At 37.8% G+C, this 10,878-nt stretch overlaps 1 pseudogene; it reads right to left on the bottom strand.

The window, feature by feature from the left end:
• Positions 1-465: 465 nt before the first annotated feature.
• On the bottom strand, positions 466-1,167 carry LOC140524153 (glutathione S-transferase P pseudogene; annotated as a pseudogene).
• Between the last annotated feature and the right edge of the window lie 9,711 nt (positions 1,168-10,878).

The following is a 10,878-nucleotide window of genomic DNA, read 5'->3' as shown; positions in this document are numbered from 1 at the left end:
TTTATCCTGTATATAGGTTGCTTTGTACATTTCTGTTTACATGCTATCTCCCCCAGTAGATTGAAAGCAAAGACTTTTTTGCCTTTTTTTGTTTCCTTAGCATTTCAAATAGTACCTCACAAATACTAGGCACTTAATGAATGTTTATCGACTGATTTATAATCTCAGACAGTGCAATAGCAAGGATAAGATAAACAAGGCAGCTGCCTTTTGCTGAAAGGTAGTATGCAATGAATTAATACCAATGCTAAATATATACGCACCAAATGGTTATGGAAAAGTTAAATAAGTTACAGGGAGAGACAGCAAAACTATAATATTTAAATCCTCTGTTTCCTATTCTATTAATCTGGACCTTAGTATATGCCTTTCAGATCTAGATAAATATAATTTTAAAAAATAAAATAAGAAGTTAAGAATATGAAAATAACTTTAGAGGAGTTAGAAATGATTGATTTTCAAAGATTATTTTTTGTTTGTTTGAAAGCCTTTATTGCAAAACAAGGGTCAGGCCTGAGGCCTTACTGTTTACCATTGCCATTGATGGGGAGACCAGTATGCTGGGGTGAGGCTAGGAAGGCCTGGAACTTGGGCCTAGAGGAGAGCCAAGCTCCACAGGCGGACAGTAAGGGAAAGGAGTTCAGACAGCCAGGGGCCAGGATCTGATGGATCATCAGCAGGTCCAGCAGGTTGTAATCCAAAAAAGAGATCTTGTCCCCCATGATAAAGACCCCACCTCCCAGGTTCTGCTTCAGCAGGGTCTCAAAAGGTGTCTGCTGGGTAGGCAGATCCTTCACATACTGGTCCTTACCCTTCTCATAATTTTTATAGATGAGGTCAAGGTACTTGGCCCTGAGGTCCTCCACCCCATCATTGGCTACATCCAAAAGAGCAGCTTCTCTATCATCCTTCCCATAGAGCCCATGTTTGCATCCCAGGTGCCTCAGGATGGCATTGCTTTGGTACAAGGTCAAATCTCCATCTGTGAATTTAGGGAGCTGGCCTTGAGGTCCCCATTCATCCACATGTCTAAGGTCACCACATCCTCCTTCCAGTCCTAGTCCTGGTCAGGCAAGAGCATCCAGGTGGCCTTGCATCATCCTCTGAAAGGGAAGTAGGTGATGGTGTAAGGAGGTATCTCTGGAGATAGTGGCACACAGGTGATCTTCAAAGATTATTGAATGGTAATAGAAAGGATTATGTATTCTCAGGTGTGCATGGCACTTTTACAAAAATTGACTATGTATTAAGGCATTAAATATCACAAAAATGCAAAAAGCAGAAATATTAAATAACTTTTAATGAATACAATACAACTAAAATTATATTTAATTAAGTTCTGTCAAAGAAATGGATTAAAAGTTAATTGGAGACCAAAGAATGGGTAGGTCAAAAAACAAATAACAGGAACAATAAATAATTTCATTTAGGATAATGCTAACAATGAGACAACATGACAAAATTTTTGGTATGCAGCCAAAGCAGTCCTTAGGGGAAATTTATAACTCTAAATATTTTCCTCAATGAAAAAGAGAAAAATCAGGTCAACGAATTTAGGTATGGAACTAAAATAACTAGGAACTGACAGATTTTAAAATCATGTTAAGTACCAAAGTAGAAATTTTGAATATCAAGGAAGAAATTGACAAGAATTGAAAACAACCTCCCCATTGAATTAATAGTTAAAACTGGGAATTACCAATATTAAATTAATTCACAAGAAATTAAGAAGAAATAAAGGAAATTATTAGAAAATATTTTGCTCAGTTATATGCCAGTAAAACTGAGGACTTAAATAAAATGGATAAATATTTACAAAACCATAAAAAGCCAAGATTAACTGAAAAATAGAAGACTTAACCTGTTTTCAAAAAATAAGTTGAAAAAGCCATAGACTCCAAAAAAAAAAACCACACCAAAATCAGTTGAATTTATAAGCAAATTCTATTAAACACTTAAAGAGAAATATATGTACATTTTATATATGTTATATGGCTCTTTCTACATATGTATGAAAACCAGGCAGATGCAAGACATATACAAAGTAAATATAAAGTTACTCTAAATGTATTTTACATACATACATATATACACAGGGTCCCAAAAGATTGAGTATAATTTTAAATTTTAATAACTTATAATTACATTATGACTTTTGGGATATTGTATGTATGTTTATATATGTACACACATCCACACACATATACAATGCTCACACATAATACACACATGTATGTGTATAAATAAATATGTATAAATATGCATGTGTATATGCACATAGATTATCTCCTCCATTAGAATATTAGCTCTTTGAGGGCATAGATAATATCCACGTTTTCTTCATATCCATGAATCCAATCATAAACATGGTTGTTTAGCACAGTGCCTGGAACATAGTGAACATTCAATAAGTTCTTGTTAATTGATTGATTTAATCCTTGGTGAGTCATTTCACATCTTTGAGACTAAGTTTTTTCATCTATAAAAAGGGACGATCAGAGAGGTTAATGATTTGATAAGATGGTTCCTTCCAGCTATAAATGTACAATGATCCTATAGTAATGTTGTCCAAAGTCAAACCGTTTGCTTGATGGCAGAATTAGGACTCAGATGCCCTAACTCCCAAAACCTCCAAAGGGTCTAAATATGGTCTTATCACTAGCAGTGGTATAACGCAGCGTTATTGTATGCTATTATGTTGTAAAAACTAGTTAGTGCTTGTTGATTGTCCTTGTTTTCTTTTTATTATTGACAAGATATTTAAAAAAAAATTATAATCAAGAAAAACCCCAGGAATGCATACTTACCTTTTTTCACTTCAGGGTTAATTTTTCTATATTGTACGTAGTAAGCTTGTAATTTCTAAGCTTTCTAAACTAAGCTTCCTAGGAGAAATGTCACCAGCAATTGACTGGCAAATATTTACAGCAGAATGGAACACTGACTAATGAGTGTAGCTTAGTAACAAGGAAATCCTGTTAGACCAACCTGATCTCCTTCTTTGGTGTGGTAACTTATTGATAGTAACAACACACTGAGATTTAGGAGCCTGGAACCTCTCTTATTGTCATCAGCAATAATCTCCAGTAATCAATAAGCTTAGCTATTTCTTCCTGAATGAAAGCAGTAGATATATTTGGCAAGGTTCGGATTTTTTTCCTTATTGGCATTCATTAATAGTCATCTCAAACTTAGTAAGTCTAGGACAAAAATCATTATCTCCCCACCCCACCCCCATCCTTCACCCCTCTTCCAAACTTCATTATTACTATTGAGGGCATCACCATCCTTCTTGTCACTCTAGTTTATGTCAGTTTCTTTGGTTTCTCTCACTGACCCCACACAACCAATGCATTGCTAAATCTTGTCATTTCTACCTCTACAACATTTCTTGGATACCTTCCCCTCTTTCCACTCATGCAACCACTCTTCTAGTTCAAGCCCTTATCACCTATGGCCTAGCCAAGGGTGGGGAACCTGTAGCCTTGAGGCCACATGTGGTCCTCTAGGCCCTCAAGTCCTCAAACTGAATCCAACCTTCTTGTTCTGTGAAGTTTAGATTCAGTCAAAAGGCCACACTTGAGGACCTAGAAGGCCACATGTGGCCTGGAGGCCATAGATTCCCCACCCTGCCCTACTTGGACTATTACAAAAGCCAAGATGCTATATTGTGTCCCTGTCTCAAGAGTCTTCCCTCCAATCCATGCTCCACACAGCTGCCAAATTGATTTTTTTTTTATTTACCTCTTAATCAAAAGGAAGTTGAAAACTGGAGTTCAGGAGGGAAACCAGAACTGAATATATAGATTTTTGAGTCATCTACCTAAGAATGGTAATTGAACCCCTGAGAGTTGCTGAGATCACCAGTGGAGAGAATATGGAGAAAGAAAAGTTTCAGGATAAAACCTTGGGAGATAGACGGTGTAGGGTGATGATACAGCAAAGGAAACTGAGAAAGAAGGTTCAGATAGGTAGGAAGAGAACCAGGGGAGCCAAGTACACACACACACACACACACACACACACACACACACACACACACACACACACACAATTTAAATCTAGATAATGACATTTAAAATCCTCTAATTCAAATCACAAAAGGCAGCATGATATGGCAAATAAACAGAGGATCAGTCTTGGTGTCAGAAGGACTTGGAGTTCAGGTCCCAGTTCTGCCATATATCTGTGATGATTAATAAGTCACTTATCCTTTCAAGGAAATGTAATCTCTCTTAATCTTTAGTAACTCTCTCAACTATTAGAACTTGAAAAGAAAGTAAGTTACAGTTATATCTTTTTAAGCTTTTAGTTCTAATGCTTCCCTGAGGTCCAGAAACCTTTTTAAGCCCAGGGAGAAGAGCTTTGCTTTGGGGGGTTGTTGGCTACTTTACCTCTTTTTTAAGTTGTTGTTACTATCATTTCTCATCAATGTTAAATGCTTTTTACTAGCAGAGATGGATTTTTGTTAGTGTTTTTCCACCCTTTTGTGCTGATCACTATAGTACACATTGCTATCCCAAATTCTAATTTCGAGCTTTCTATTAGACAAGATCAGATACCTTATTTTGTGTGTATGTTTATATTAAATATTGATTAAAAGTAATGACAGGCCTAATGTATATTATTATTGTTAGTCACTTATTATGGCACTTTATGTTTTCTCCTTTTTGAAGGGATCTCTTTAGTTGTGATTTTTTGTTGCTAAATTCTTTAAGGTTTTGTCTTTGAAGCAAGTTCTTCAGCCTTCATACAATAAATATGGTTATGTTTTCAGAATGTGTAATTTGGGGGTAAATTTTTTTTAAAACCCATTGTATGTTTTGTTCTACCTTTGATATTTTTTCCTGGTTTTTTTTTTTTTAACAACTCTGATTGATATTGTTTAAAATATGACTTTTTTCGTTCTTGCTCCTTGGAGAATTTTTTAAAATTTTGTTGTTTTACAGTTTTGTGTCTAAGTTAGTATTTCTCCTTATTATTTTCCTTCATATTCTCTCTATTTGAAAGTATTGCCTAGTCTAGTCCATTGTGAAAATTTCTCTTATTCAGTCCTTTAGATGCCTAGGTGTTTTTTTCTTTTTTCATTGTAATGGAGGTAAGCAGGAAAGCCTCTTTGATCTCCTGGAACAGGGTTCTTCCCATGAAGCTGAGCATGTGCCCTTCTAGTGGTCAGGCTTCATGCTCATACAGAGGCTTCTTGTCAGTCCCTTGGACCATATGACAGGAATCAGGAAAAACTGCTCCATAGAGGACTGGCCATTGAGTCGGGAAAAACTGTCCAACTCATGAGACTTTTAAGAAGAATTGACTCCACCCATTCTCACTCCCTCTTCCCTTCTTTGGAGCAGGTCACTTGGAACTCAGGGAGTGTTTCCCTTAGATTTCCAGTGTAGGGATCCCTCCTTTACCCCAGCAGCAATGATAACCATGAGCACATGGAATACTAATATGTGCTGCTTATCTCAGTAAGGCTGGGTCTAGATTTCCAGTTTTTGACCTACTCTTTTGCTTTGTATTCCTTTGCCTGAGCCCAAGTGACTACACAGTGATACTGAAATGAGATTTTTTAGTGTTGGGTTCAAACTTATGGATTCGAGAAGTTTGGGAGCTCCTGGGTCCAAGTTGTGGTTGCCCAGGAGGATAGGGGATCTTTTTAACTACTCAGAGGAAAGCATAACCCCTGTTGGAAGGATACTACAAATGAAAGAATTAAGAAAGTCTAAATCAAGGCATGGCTTGCCAGGAGATTGAGACTTGTGAACTAAGAAGACAGGACAAGTCAGAAGTAAAAATGAAATATCTATTCAGCAGACCCACAAGTCTCCCAGGAGTTTGTTTGTTTGTTTTATCTCCTAGGATGGTATAAGACAGACTGAGAATTTTATTATTTTAAAAGTATTCATCAACGTTTGCTTGTGAGGTTTTTGTGTTTTAAGCATTTCCTTTGTTATAAATGAAATAAATAGCTTCCCTATACCTGATCTATTTTATACATTGAGTATCATTCTTGAAGGGTCAGACGTTTTCCTTCCTTTTTAGTTCTATAGGATAAGAACTTCCACACTAGTTTACCAGAGAACAAGTCTGAATTGTTACCGAATATACTGTAGGTGAATAAAAGTTAATATGAGTGATACTTTCTACAAATAATACAGTTCACAAAACACTTCAGGTTTTCTGATTTGATCATCACAGCAGCCTCATGAGGCAGATGCTATTATCCTCATTTTACAGCTGAGGAAAATAATACTCAAAAAGTTTAAGTGACTTTCAACCTCCCACAGACAGTAAGTGCACAAGGCAGCTGTTAAACCCAGGTCTTCCTGATTCCAAGGGCAATGCTCTGTCCATTGTACCACAATGCTATTTCCTAAGTCTGAGGATTTCTGGTTTATTTTGAGAAGGAAAAGGAAAATGTTACTTTTGGTTGCCTTGTAAGTCCTGCTTTGATGCTTCTCCTGAAGGAAATCTGCCTAAGGCCTATTCCCAAGTGTGAATTGTGGAGAAATACCAAAGTACTAGCCAAAGGCTTAGAGATGGGAAGTCAAGAGATTCTTTTTTTCTTTGAGTTAAGAGCAGCTTAACCTAATTATCTCTCAGTAAATCTGCAGAGATATTTTTGGCATGCTTTTGCAGTACTAGTAAATATCACTTTTAACTGGAAACCCCCCAAAGCTCTCATATAGAAACTAAACCTTATAATCTTTATTTCTCCCTTATGTCAGCATGGACCACTTTGATTTTGAAAGTAACTTCAGCAAAATCCCCTGGTTTCTATTTTATTAAGATAAGAATCTCATTCATTTCACTGATAAGATACTAAGCTGAACTCTTTATATTGTCCCTATTGAGTACCATAGAACTTAGATCCTTTAGACACTCACTGGTCTCGTGGTCATACATACCTGTCAATGTAAAATCTTTAAAAAACAAAAACAACTGGAATGAAACATTGAAGTTTCCATCTGAATGACATAAGAGGAGGAAAATACAGCTATCTTATAAAAGCTGAATTTTAAACTGAAAATAGAATTATATTGTACTGGAAATCAAGATGAAAAAATAATGGTTTCCTTTATAGACCAAAATCGTGTTGTTTCATTATAGTTGTTTTTGGGTTTTAGTTGTTTTTCTTTATAATTTTGTTTTTGTAATACAAATTATTCTCTGTTCTATTTACTTCACTCTGCCTCAGTTCATACAAATTTTCCTGGTTTATTCTAAAACTGTCCATTCCATCATCATCTATGGCATAATAATATTTCATTATATCCATATATCCGTATTTGTTTAGCCATTCCTCAACTGATTGCTGTTCTCTCAATTCTCATCTCCTACAAGAGTGGAAGATATCATATCATGATATCCTAAGATTTCAAAGGATTGGAAGGGATCTTGGGGTCATCTAATACAACCCTCTCACTCCACAGAATCTCAGACCCTGTGTACTCTATCCTCTTCCATTTTCCCTAATTAATCTGATCAAGCATTTTTTTTCCCCAGATATAGTCCATCTGTGTAACATTTTACTTTCACCTATGTACAACACTGGTATTAGAAATTTTTTGCTGACAGTTGAACCTTTACCAAATAAAAGCATATATCCGGGAGTCTTAAGTTTCAGACTGTACACTGACAGGGTAAGTGGCACCAGAAATATGTTATTACCCAATTTGCCCTTTTCCCCCCACAGTCTTTATGAGAGAAAGTTTATCTTTGGAAAATTATGTGTAGGGTTCTCTGTGTTATTAATTGATAGCTTTCTTCTTCATAGGAGTAATGGTTGTTAAATGTGCAAACCAACAAATAAACACAAATCCGTGTGATCTTTTTTTCATAAGCTCTCTTAATCTGAAGGAGTTTCTCATGTGCCAGCTAGAATGCTTCTCTGAGCAGTAGTTTCCATATCTGAAAGGCTTGTCGTAATTATATCCCTTTTAAAAAATGAGTCCTGTTGTGCTAAATTAAAATGTATTTAAGAAATAAGGTGCATAGCAGAAGAGTATAAAAAATCATGAACCACTTTTGTAGGTGATTAAACATCGAAGTGAGGCCTTGACATCAGGTAACCACAAATGCAGTGATTGGGAGTATATTCCAATGCCACAAACATTATTAATAAATAACCAGAGGAACCAACAAACCACAACAGGGTTGTTGGGAGGAAGAATCCTACTTTTTCCTCTTTGTTGGGGCTGGATATAGGAGTTATGAATAGGAGATTCTCTAAGGGTATGTGGGGTGTTCAGGGAGGACTAGCACCTCTGGTATCAGGGCTTTTGGAGCCTTTTCAGGGCTCTGACTCTAACCTATGGCTGGATCATGCACATCAGCCACCACAGGTAAAAGAGTCTCAACCCAAGGACTTAACCAGGTTGAGGGTAGCCAAGAGGCTTCACACCCATCAGTGAGTTAGGGGATATGAAGACTTCCCCTAGTAGAATGGGCAAATGAGAACAATTTGTTCCAACCACCATGAGGACAGCTGAAGCAGGTGCTATGGAGGCTTAGCGTTTGGTCAGACACTGAAGATGTCAAGGTCTCCAATGACTCCTTGCATCCCAGGTCATTGCCAGTCATCCTGACTTTTATCCTGTCACTAGGCTTTGATGACTGGAAGAGAGATTGAGGCTGATAACTTTGCACAACTCTGCTTCACTTAAATTCCATTCACAAGCAAGTCAAGGCATCACTTATCATCTATTATTTTACCCCAACATGTCAATGTCATTGGTCCTCTGAAAACAAAGATAAACAACAGAATGCCCACGTTCCAGACAGCTGCTTCAACTGACCTAGAGTTGGAACAGCATCCCAGGTTTCAAAGTGTCTATGTCCCATGAGGTCATCTTTGTTCTCTAATTCAATTAAATGAACACATATTAAGTGCCTAAATTACTCACAGCACTGTGTGAGGGGCTCCAGGAATACAAGGAAAAATACAGACTCAAACAGTTTATATTCCATTAGGGTGCAGAGCATGCAAATAGGTAACAAAATAGGAGATAATTTGAGCTGAAGGAGAGAGAGGAAGGAAGAGGAAGAGAAAGACTGAAAGAGAGAGAGGGAGGGGAGAGGAGAGAGACAGGGAAGGAGAGAGGGGAAAAGAGAAGAGAGAGAGAGATACAGTAACAGCTAGAGGGGGAATCAGGAAAGACTAAGTAGGAAGTGACCCCTTATGTGCATCTTGAAGGAGTCTAAGAGTCTGAGCCCAAGAGACGAAGGAGGCAGTATATTCCAGGCATGGGGTATAGCCAGTGCAAAGACACAAAGGTGGGGGAAGGAAAATCAAGTTCTGGGAACAGTGGGAGGTGAGTTTGGTTGGAATGGATAGTCCAGGAAGGGGAGTGATGTGAAATAAGACCGGAAAAGTGCACCAGAGCTTGAGCTTTCAAATGTCCCTCTCATGAGCTAGTGCGTAAACAAGAGACAATGCGAAGCCACTGGAGATTTTAAGCAGGGGAGTGACATGGTCAGATCTGTGCTTTAGGAAGATTATTAGAGCGGTGTGTTTGAAGATGTTTGCTAACCATGATGGGATCCTCACAGTCTGTCCAATAGACATAAACAGCTGGAGATAAGTGGATCTATCTCAGGGGGATAGTGAATAATTTGTTGAGGGCAAAGCATTTAAAGAAAATCACAAGGGAGAAAAATTTAGGAAAAAAAAAAGGATGAGTGATGGGGGGAGAAGAGAAGATTAAGGACCCAAGTTTAAATCCTACCTCAGATGCTTATTACCTTTGTGAGCTTTGCTGTTTATTCAACCATTTTCAGTCATGTTTAATTCTTTGTGACTCTGTTTGGGATTTTCTTGGCAAACATACTAGAGTGGTTAGCTATTTCCTTCTCTAGATCATTTTACCAATGAGGAAACTGAGGAAAACAACTTGCCCAGGGTCACGTAGCTAAATGTCTGAGATGAGATTTGAGCTCAGTAGGATGAGTCTTCCTGACTCCAGGCCAGGCACTCTGTCCACAGCCCCACCTCGCTGCCCCCATGAACACTTATTAAGCACTTACTGCATGCCAGTCATTATATGAAGCTCTAGGGAAACCAAGAAAGACAAAAAAGTAACTGCTCCCAAAGAGTTTCTATTGTAGTGAGACAGCTGCCCTGTATGAGCTCCTCCAGGCCTCGGTTTCCTCACCTGTGAAATGGATTCTATACTAAATGGCCTCTGAATTAACCTTTGAGCTCTAGGTCATAGGACCCTATCCCTCATTGTCCCTTCTAGCACAAGATTCCATGATTCTGTGATTTTATTGGAAAAAGAAAAACACCAACACATAAATATTAGAAGGAAAGGAAAAATTATTAAGTAGCATATGAGCAACTGCATGCCAATGTAAGAAAGGCCTGCTACTATGATAGAATTAGTCCAGAAGGGCTTCTTGGGAGTCACTTTCACCCCCATCCCCCAGCCGGCCCCTTCCAGGGCTGGAATTATTTTTGTGTCTATATGCCCAGGCCCAAGCACAGGGTCTTACAAAGAGGTGCTTAATAAAAGCTTGTTTGTTTGATGGAGCTAGATCCAGAAAGGTTAATGGACAAAAGAAGAGAGAGCTAGCAAACCAGGTACAATGAAGAGATTTGTCTTGATAATGCTTATCTGTGAAATTTCCCATTAACTGTACTTGTAGATTCACATTTACAAGGCAAATACCTACACAGTCGGTTAGCAACTTCTAGGTAGCATACCTGTAACTTAGGTAACTGCTATTCAATTGTAAGCACTTTGAAAGCTAAGACTCTTCTTCCTCTTTTGTATTGATTCTCACCAGATTACAGTCTAGCAGACCCCTAAAAATGAGATCACTGGGGCAAAGGGTATGTACAGTTTAGTGACATTTTTAGCGTAATGCCAAATTGTG

This window comes from Notamacropus eugenii, chromosome 2 (genome assembly GCF_028372415.1).
Source record: "Notamacropus eugenii isolate mMacEug1 chromosome 2, mMacEug1.pri_v2, whole genome shotgun sequence".
NCBI lineage: Eukaryota > Metazoa > Chordata > Mammalia > Diprotodontia > Macropodidae > Notamacropus > Notamacropus eugenii.
This window is presented reverse-complemented; position numbering and strand designations above follow the sequence as displayed.